This window comes from Alosa alosa, chromosome 20 (genome assembly GCF_017589495.1).
Source record: "Alosa alosa isolate M-15738 ecotype Scorff River chromosome 20, AALO_Geno_1.1, whole genome shotgun sequence".
Classification (NCBI taxonomy): domain Eukaryota; kingdom Metazoa; phylum Chordata; class Actinopteri; order Clupeiformes; family Clupeidae; genus Alosa; species Alosa alosa.
This window is the reverse complement of record NC_063208.1, coordinates 5442741-5452740: the sequence shown is the minus strand read 5'-3', so window position 1 is coordinate 5452740 and position 10000 is coordinate 5442741.

Below are 10000 nucleotides of genomic sequence, written 5' to 3'. Positions count from 1 at the left end.
ACGCGTTTCGGCTTAGCGCCTTCCTCAGTGTGCTCAAGTGAATGAACATTACAACCTCACTTATACCCTTCCATACACCCACACAATCAACTAATGATGATACAGTGTCATCCCATTCAATAATTAAATTAAAGCAGTCCATACTTCTAAGTTTCAACACGTGTTACAAACAGAATTACGTCATGCACCACATAAATCAATAACAGTTTTACAAATAACAAGTCAAAGACAGGTCTTTATTCATACCATTAGGTGTGCATGTGTTTCAATTAAATATGTACCAAGCCTCCCTCTGTAGAAGGCGGTTCTCACGGTCTCCTCCTCTATAAGGCCGACTGACAGATCCCTCAGATCACTGAGTGAATCGGCATCATGTCCTGCAGTGTGGAAGAGTACTTAGAAGTGATGGACTGTTTTAATTGAATTATTGAATGGGATGACACTGTAACATCATTGGTTGATTGTGCGGGTGTATGGAAGGGTGTGGGTGCAGTATATACTGTCAGTGAGGTTGTAATGTTCATTCACTTGAGCACAGTAAGAAAGGCGCTAAGCTAAGGTATTAAATATACCTGCCCCATTATATAAACCACATGTCATATGCTTCTATAGAAAATGGATTCCTTTCAGTGAGTAGAGAAACATTTCAGTAATTGTCTTTCTTTGAAATGATATAAGGATGTTGTTTTGTGCCATGGAGCCTGTCTGTCTGTGGTTTGAGAGATGAACTCCAGTGAGAATTTGTAGAAATTGAGAAATGATTTCTACAGCTCATATACTGTAGTGCACCCGTGTATATTCGCTGAACACCATGGAAATAGGCTATGTAACGTTAAAAAGGCAATCAATTATTTTCATTAACGAAGGAGAAGCAAAGCAAGCGAACACTGCTATTGATCCATTAGCATGCAGCAGCACGTGGAGGGGTGGAACGAGACACTGCTCTGGTTCTTCTCAGCTAAATGAAGTTGGGCCCTCGGAGGTCTACTAGTATTATCACTCAACGTTCTCCGTCACCTGTGCCCGCCCTGGGCCAGCGGCATTAGTATGTGTGTCCCTTTTCCACGCCAGGAGCGCAGCATAGAGGCGCACGCCACAGAGCTAATTACCTGCCGCCGCTCTGATAGGGGAATTATATCGCAAGCGAGATGGAGGCATGAGCAACCCGTAAATTAATCAATTTGCACTGCCTGTGGCGTGACATGTATATATATATCTAATATATTTAAGCAATATAGCACGAGTGAGAGTGGGGTTGGTCATGGATATTCCCCGCGGGTGTTGTTAGTTAGCCAGGCGGGCGTGCTATATTGCTTTTATACAACAATTCTACCACAAACTAAATAATCTGAAAACACCCCAATATTGTTTAAAATTTTAATTTCGACATCGTTCTTAAACATTAAAAACAGTTCCCTTTTCAATAGACAGCGTATTGGTTTGCTAGGTAACCAACATTCCAGATCCTCTTCTACGGGTCTTTGTGGTTTCACGTGTCTTCTTGAAAGAAATGTTGAAAGTCGGGCTGAAATCACATTCATATCTAGCTTTGCTGCATGCATGTTACAAGGACACTGGGCCATGTTATGTAAGGGACATGGTACTGCAAAAAAAACGGAAACATAGCCTACATTGCAGAACCACTCAACTTTATTAATTTATGGTGAATAAATGTTACACTACTGTGCACAGCCCCATATGTTTTTTGACACGATGCTAGCACGTTAGCAGGGTTAGCTAACTATGCTAACGTTAGTTATCTACAAGTCTCCTCCAAGTGACAATCATATTATAGGCCCTACACAATGCTGGCAATGCTGAGAACAATTAGCATCCTCATTTATCTTACTTACATTGAGTTGACTGTGTAGTTGACATTGAGTTGACTGAGCTTAATCCACAGATGTGGTGAAGCACTGTTTCGTTATGGTTTGCTAAGGAGTAACCCATTGCTTAAAATAGTGGAGAGCTGGGATGAGAACATTGTGTCAAATCTTCGCATTGTATCGCGGAGTGATTTATTATTAGCTGTGCAAAGTCTGAGTTGAAATGTCCAGGGATATTCCAACTCATGGAACGTCTCTCGGCCAATCAGAAACAAATAAATAGTTCCATAGAACCCAATTGTTGTATAATATATATATAATATATAGTAATATAATATAATATATATAGTAATATATTATAATATATAATATATAGTAATATATATTATAATACATATCTATAAATAGAGGCACTGAAGCAAATCTCCGCTGGTTTTAATGGACATAATGTGCACGTAAAACTTTGCCTATAACTACAGTGATGATTCCAATGAAATTCTATCTGTGACAATAGAGCGACAGTAATATGGATAAGAATGAAAAATAAACATGGATTCTCATAGCTGAAGACATTTTCTGCAAAATCAATGTATAATCTTTGTTAGTAGCTTGGAAAATGACATATAGTGTAGTGTACTCTGTAGGACACGTGTGGATGTCAAGTCGATGTTTTTTGTTCCCATATGATAGTCTTATGATGTAACAATAATGCGTGTAAGGAAACTCTGACATGAGAGCTGCAAATGAACATGACCATGACCCCTGTAGAACTGCTGCAATAAGAGTTCAAAACGAGAGTGAGAGAGATCGCTTTCGCTGACAGAGGGGAAAAGACACACTTGGAAAAAACAAAAATTTTCACATTCCCACATCCATATGTATTTATGTTTCTCCAGGGTGGATTTCATTAGAATAGCATCTTTATTCATTACACACAGAACACGGATCGACCGAGAACGACCTCACACACCAGGTCAAATCTATTTGCATCCTCACCGGAGGACAGCCGGGGTTCACTCATAGACGTACTGGGGGGCCACTGTTCGCACACATACACACACACACACACAGACGCACTCCGGGTCGGGTCGCCCTGAAGGCATTGGCTCGTATGCTGATTCCCTCCACCAACGGAAGAAGCTCTCTCTCTCTCTCTCTCACTCTCTCACTCACTCACACACACACACACACACTTAAACACACATTCCTGACCCTAGGCTCCTCATCTAAGCTCTTGACCTATCTAATAAGCTCTTAAGAACTTTTCAAACGCACTGCATGACGGTGTTACAAAGCCCAGGCATTACGCAAGGCACCGAACACTTTCCTGGCAGGCCATGGCAATGCAAATACGCAAATACATAAACAAACAAACAAACGCAAGGCAGAGCTGGAACAAGGATCAATCAGAGTCAGGAAGAGGGCCACTGGTTTTAGAAACACACACACTTCTCTCATTTTTACTCTCTCTCTCTCTGTGTAGGTCTACAGTCTCCCTCTTGGTTTGTGCCCTGGTTCACTTCTCTTTTTTTGGTCTCTTTCTCTCTTGTTCTCTCTCTCCTCCTTTCCATCATCCCTTCCCCTTCAGTACATAGTTTCCCTTGAGTCTAGCCTTTGACCTGTAAGTATCCTCTCCCCTCGTCTCTCCTTCCTCCTTTCTCTCCTCTTACTCTCTCTTCCTCCCTCCTCCCTTCCCTCTCCTCCTCTCTCTCTTCTCTCTCTCTCCCTTCTCTCTCTCATCCTTCCTTCCCTCTCTCTCTCCTCCTCCTCTCTCCCTCTCCTCCCTTCCCTCCTCTCTTTCTGTCTCCTCCTCCTCTCTCTCTCTCCTCCCTTATCTCTCTCTCTCCATCTCTCCTCCCTTCCCTCCTCTCTCTCTCTCCCTCCTCTCTCTCCTCCTTCCTTCCCTCTCTCCTCCTCCTCCTCTCTCCCTCTCCTCCCTTCCCTCCTCTCTTTCTGTCTCCTCCTTTCTCCCTCTCTCTCTCCTCCCTTATCTCTCTCTCTCTCCCTCCTCTCTCCTCCTTCCTTCCCTCTCTCTCTCCTCCTCCTCTCTCCCTCTCCTCCCTTCCCTCCTCTCTTTCTGTCTCCTCCTCCTCTCTCCCTCTCCTCTCCTCCCTTCCCTCCTCTCTCTCTCTCTCTCTCTCCGTCTCTCCTCCCTCTCCCTCCCCTCACTGTTCCTCCAGCCCTGCGGCAGGGAGAGTAGAGGCAGAGCTGAGTTGATCCAGGCCAAGGCCTCTCTCAGTGGGCTGAGGGCAGCTGCGATGGGACTGCCCTCTCTGGTCCGGGCTGATTGTGTAACAGTGGCCCCTCTGCCCTGTGGAGATCACGCAGACCTCTGGTGGGCACGGAGGTCTGGAGGAACACCTGAACTATTGAACTGTCTTCTCAGAGCCAGCCAGCAGTGTGTGCATTTATGTGTGTGTGTGTGTGTCTGTCTGTGTGTGTGTGTTTGTGTGTGTGTGTGTCTGTGTGTTTGTGTGTGTGTGTGTGTGTGTGTGTGTGTGTGTGTTTGTGTGTGTGTTTGCGTGCTATTCAGAGGGATGGAGTGTGTAGCGAGGTTCAAACATCTGCCAAGCCTCTTCAAGTGCGCTTTCCTGTTGCGGAGGTTATTTGGCAAAGTCAAACAAGGTTTCCGCAAGGTTTCCACATAGCCTTGAGTAATTCGGAATATTTTCAATAATTTAACATTCACTAGTAAAGGTCAGACTCAACACATACTTACCAGTGTGTGTGTCTTCTGTTAGGATGCATATGGTTTTTATTTGTAGTCTGAACAAACAGCAGTGTTTCCACATCTGCAGCGAGTGTGTGAAGCCTAATTATCATGCGTGGACCTGTTATCTGTTGGGGGCAGTGATAGTGGTATTTTCATTTATTATGTGCCTGTAGTACACATTTCTGTGTGTGTGTGTGTGTGTGTGTGTGTTTGAGTTAGTGTTTGTCTGTGTCTTTGTAATGTGAACAACAGTGTTTCTACGTCTGCAGCGAGTGTGTGAAGCCTAATTGTCATGCGTGGAGCTGTTATCTGTTGGGGCCAGTGATAGTGATATTTTCATTTTCATTTAGTATGTGCATGTGGTACACATTTCTGTCAGTGTGTAAGTGTGTGTTGTGTATGTATGTGTGTGTGAGTGTGTGTTTGAGTTAGTGTTTGACTGTGTTTTTGTGTCTCATTTTCATGTGGAATGATGTATTATGTGGTATACGGTCTACAGTCTGTGTGTGAGGAGGTGTGTGTGTGGGTGCATATTGTGTGTCTTTGCTCTGAGCTTGTTAACTGATTGGCAGTTTAATCAGCCTGACTGACATCATGTCCTGCCACATCCACTACCCCCCCCCCACACACACACACACACCCCACCCCCAAACACACACACAAACACCTGTGTGAGCACTGACTCTCTCTCTCTCTCTCTCCTTCCTTCTTCCGCAACATTTCTGAGATCATGGCTCCTTCTTTCTCCATCTCTAGTGTTGACATAAGTCACCCACTCCATCAACACTAAAACTGTAACAGTAAAAGGGTATCACACACACATCCTTCACACATGCACGTACGCACACATGAACACACACACAGACCTACATGGGACCAAGGATGCAGCAGGCCTGACATGTTCATTTTCATTGCTTATTTTATTAGGCTATTGATTGAATCAACATTGTTGTTTATTATCGCTATTCTCCTTATTATAGTTTGACCAACATTCTAATCTGTTCCCTGTTAATTTTTAAATATGTTGTTTTTGTATTTGTGTGTATTTGTATTTGTGTGTCGCTATGTGGATCAGAATTCAACCGTATTTATGTGTTTTTTAGATGCCTCTAAGGCGTTTGATAGGGTCAACCATGGAAAATTATTTATTAAATTACTTCAAAGAGGGGTACCAAAGGTCATTATCAGGATTCTAGTATACTGGTGCAGTCACCAGACAATGAGGGTCAAATGGGGCTGTGGAATATCCTCCCCATTTTATGTATCAAATGGTGTCCGTCAAGGGGGATTATTATCCCCGGCTTTATTTAATGTATACATTAATACATGGTAGCTCTCTCATTAACCATCTTGTGTATGCAGACAATTTGGCCATTGTTAGTCCATGCAGTGCTGGCTTGCAGCAACTACTTAAGGTATGCACACAATATGGCCTTGAGTATGACATTAAATTTAATGCAAAAAAGAGCAATGTCATGATAGTTAGAAGCAGAGAGGATAAAAAATTGACTTTCCCTGTTTTCTATCTGTGTAATAGCCTACTTGTGGTGTGTAAAGAAGTAAAGTATCTTGGTCATAATCTCAGATGATCTTAGTGATGATCAAGATATATATAAATCAACAGCTGCAAATTATATGCCCAGGCTAACATGTTCTACATAAGTTCAGTATGTGCTCTTCTAATGTCAAGTGCTCTTTGTTTAAAGCCTTTTGCACACCTATGTGTACTGCTCATCTTTGGTGTAGATATAAGAAAAGCAGCTTGCAGAAGCTTAAAGTTGCCTACAATGACACTATGAGATTGCTGATGCAGCTACCTAGATGGTTTAGTGCCAGCTACTTGTTTGTCTTCTCCAATGTGCCAACCTGTGAGGCAGTCCTTAGAAATGTAATGTACAAATTCATGTGCCGCCTGGATCTCTCACACAACAGTATTATTGAAGCTCTAGTGAACCCAGCCAAGAGCTCCTTGAGGTACTCCTCTAAGCTTAGGAGGCATTGGAGAGAATGCCTATATGTTTGATGGTTGGTTTTGTCTTGTTGTCTTGATGGGTTGTTTTGTCTTGTTTTCTTGTCTTTTGTCTTCTTGTTTTTAAATATATTTATTCTGTCTGATTTTTATTCTCTGCTATGGACATTGTACTAGTGTCTGTGAATAAATAAATAAATAAAGAATTGAATTTGGACAAAGGCACCTGCAAAATCCCATAACCACAACCATGGAGCAGGCCTGACACGTCAGGGGAGCGCAGGTGTACCAAGGATGCAGCAGGCCTGACATGTCAGGGGAGCGCAGGTGTACCAAGGATGTAGCAGGCCTGACATGTCAGGGGACCGCAGGTGTACCAAGGATGTAGCAGGCCTGACATGTCAGGGGACCGCAGGTGTGGGCCTGGGGCTAATTGACATATATTTTATTTCCAGAGCGCAGCTTTGCTGGAAAGGAACACCAATGCTCATTTTGTTTAACAGAACCTACATGAATGCACTTTAAACATGTGAGTGAGTGAGTGAGTGAGTGAGTGAGCGAGCGAGTGAGTGAGCTGAATCAGAATGGAATCCTTGATGCCCCCCGCCCCCAATCCCACTTACACACACACACACACCCCTTCATCTGTGCCTCATTAATATGCCTCTGTGCGTGTTTACGTTCACTTAACCGCTCTCAGTCAGGGCATTTCAGTATCTTTCATCACATCGAATTCCCCACTTACCCTCAACACTCAACACACCATCACTTCGGAGCATTTAGCCTTTGCGCTTTCACTTGCCTTCAAACATTTTATTTATTTTTTCATTTCATTTCAAGCTTTTCTTGCTAATCTCCTCTTTTCATAAACATGGAGAGTGTGCAAATGATTATATTTTTCAGATTAGCGGCGGTTCTGCAATAAAAATTAAATATTGCATAGAGATAAGGGGTGTAATTTAAGAAACGTCCCCAGCGTGCTGGATAATGAGAACCTTGAGAAGCCGATTCTCCGATGATATGGTAAATGTGAACTCATAAAGGCCCAATATGGTGGAGAGGAGAAAGATAAGCAGAAGAAGGCCACCGAGCGAACGACAGGGAACTGGTATCAGCTATCATCTAAAACGAGGTGTCCCTCTATGACAGTGAGACTGGGATGCTGATATGACTGCATTGATACACTGCAAAAGAAAAATGGCTTCCCAAATATAAGATAAATTATCATAAATCTAACCATACGACAAGCACATTTTGCCACCAGTGCATTAAGAAAATTTGTCTTGATAATATATCTTAAAATGATACAAACTGACCATTAAATTAAGTTAAAATGATGTTATGAGAAAGTGCTAGGTAAGTCTCTTTATACTAAAAGCAATACAAGTTTTGATCTTAATATAAGATTAATAACACTTGGTTAGACAAACAGTTTTTGCAATGATATGCAAACACACTATAATAAATGGCCCAGGACGAGAATGATGTTGATGGTGATGCTGATAATGGTTATGATTACGTTCACCTTCCATGATTTACCTGTACACACACACACACACACACACACACACACACGCCATAGTCTTCTGCACACAAACAGGTTGCTCACTCCTGAACACTCAGCTGACCATAGGGCATCTATAGAAAGACACACCAATCAATGCAACTATTGTTCTTTTACGAAGTGCAATGTGTATGGAGTGGATTCTTACCTGGATCGCCACCTACAGTACAACTGCACTAGATCAGCATTCCAGTCCATTCCAGATCCTGCCCCATATCACCCTTAGAATATCACTGTTATGCATATGCAATGTGTGCTTATAAAGGGCTTATAAAGGTTTTGAAAAAAAAAAAATATTTAGTAGCCGATGGAAAGCTAGTATACCAAAAAACGAGTACAGAGACACACATATTGTTTATCCAGTTTAACAAACACACACACAGAGAAACATACACACACATTATTTATCCTGTCAAACTCACTGTAATTCATCATTTTTCATCACATTAAACCTTCAGACAAGCCGAGATTAGCCCGGTCAGAAACACACACACACACACACACACAAATATATCCTAGTATGGAGATATAATATACACCTGGAGAGACTGAGCAAATACTATCCCCATTCATTTCAAAAGCAGATGCTAAGCTAGCTAATTCAGTATAAAAGATACTTTATTTCACAAACAAGCCAGTTGGTTGCTACATCATAGATAGCCACAAATTATGTCATCCATGTTGACTGACTGATCCTCCCAGCTTGGAAACAGCCAATCCACATAGACAACATGATGATGCTGATTGGATCAATGTTGCTGATTGGATCATAAACGGCCACGGCAGGATAAGAGAAATGACTGATGATGACTGACTCTTCCCTATTATTGTGTTACATGCTTCAAATGTAAAGCACGTTGAGCTGCATTCTGTGTATGAAAGGTGCTATATAAATAAAGCTTAGTATTATTATTATTATTGTTATTATTATTATTATTATTAGTATTAGTAGTAGTATTTATTATTATTAATTATTATTATGACCGCCGCGCAGCAAAGCTACATTTTTTTTTCTTTTTTTCTTTTTCGCATGTCCAAATTTCTGTCCAGGATTCCCGGGACACTGTTTTGATCTGTAGCACAAAAAAGTAAAATGAGGTGTTGTAATTGAAGGTATCTGTGACCTAACATAGTCAAAACTGCACGAAATTGGAAGTGTAGGATCATTATGACACCCTCTGTATGCACGCCAAGTTTTGTGGAATTCCGTTCATGGGGGCCACACAATAAATTAATTTATGTTATTATACACCAACTGGCCTGTAGGTGGCCGGAGACAGTTTTCTGTGAATATCTCGAGAACCGTGGGGCCTAGGAGGTCCACCTTTTTTTTATGTATGTTGGTCTTAAGGGGCATGTCAACCCATCCCATTTCCACTTATTTCATGGCTGACAATGTCAAAACTGCTGCAAATTAAAAGTGTAGGATCATTATGACACCCTCGAATGCATGCCAAGTTTTTTGTGTACTTTCGTTCATGGGGGGGGCCTTACAATAAAAATAATTTATGTGTACATTTAATGGCGTACACCAACAAGGATTCCCGGACAATGAAAGACCGGGTACACAAAACTTGGTGGGCATGTACCCCCACATGGATAGCATGGAACCGTCGTTTTTTATGGTTTTGATCTGTAGCCCCCCCGGCTGGACTGGACCCCCTGAAAGGAGGGTAGGGCAGACAGTTTTCTGTGAATATCTCTAGAACCGTGGGGTTTAGGAGGACCATTTTTTTTTTGTATGTTGATCTCAAGGGGCCATGTCAACCCATTCCATAACCACTCATTTCATGTATAAGCCACCTAGTTAAACACAAAAAGTAAAAAATGAGGTGTTGTGTCGCAGGTATCTGTGACCTAACATAGTCAAAACTGCACGAAATTGGAAGTGTAAGATCATTGACACCCTCTGAATGCACGCCAAGTTT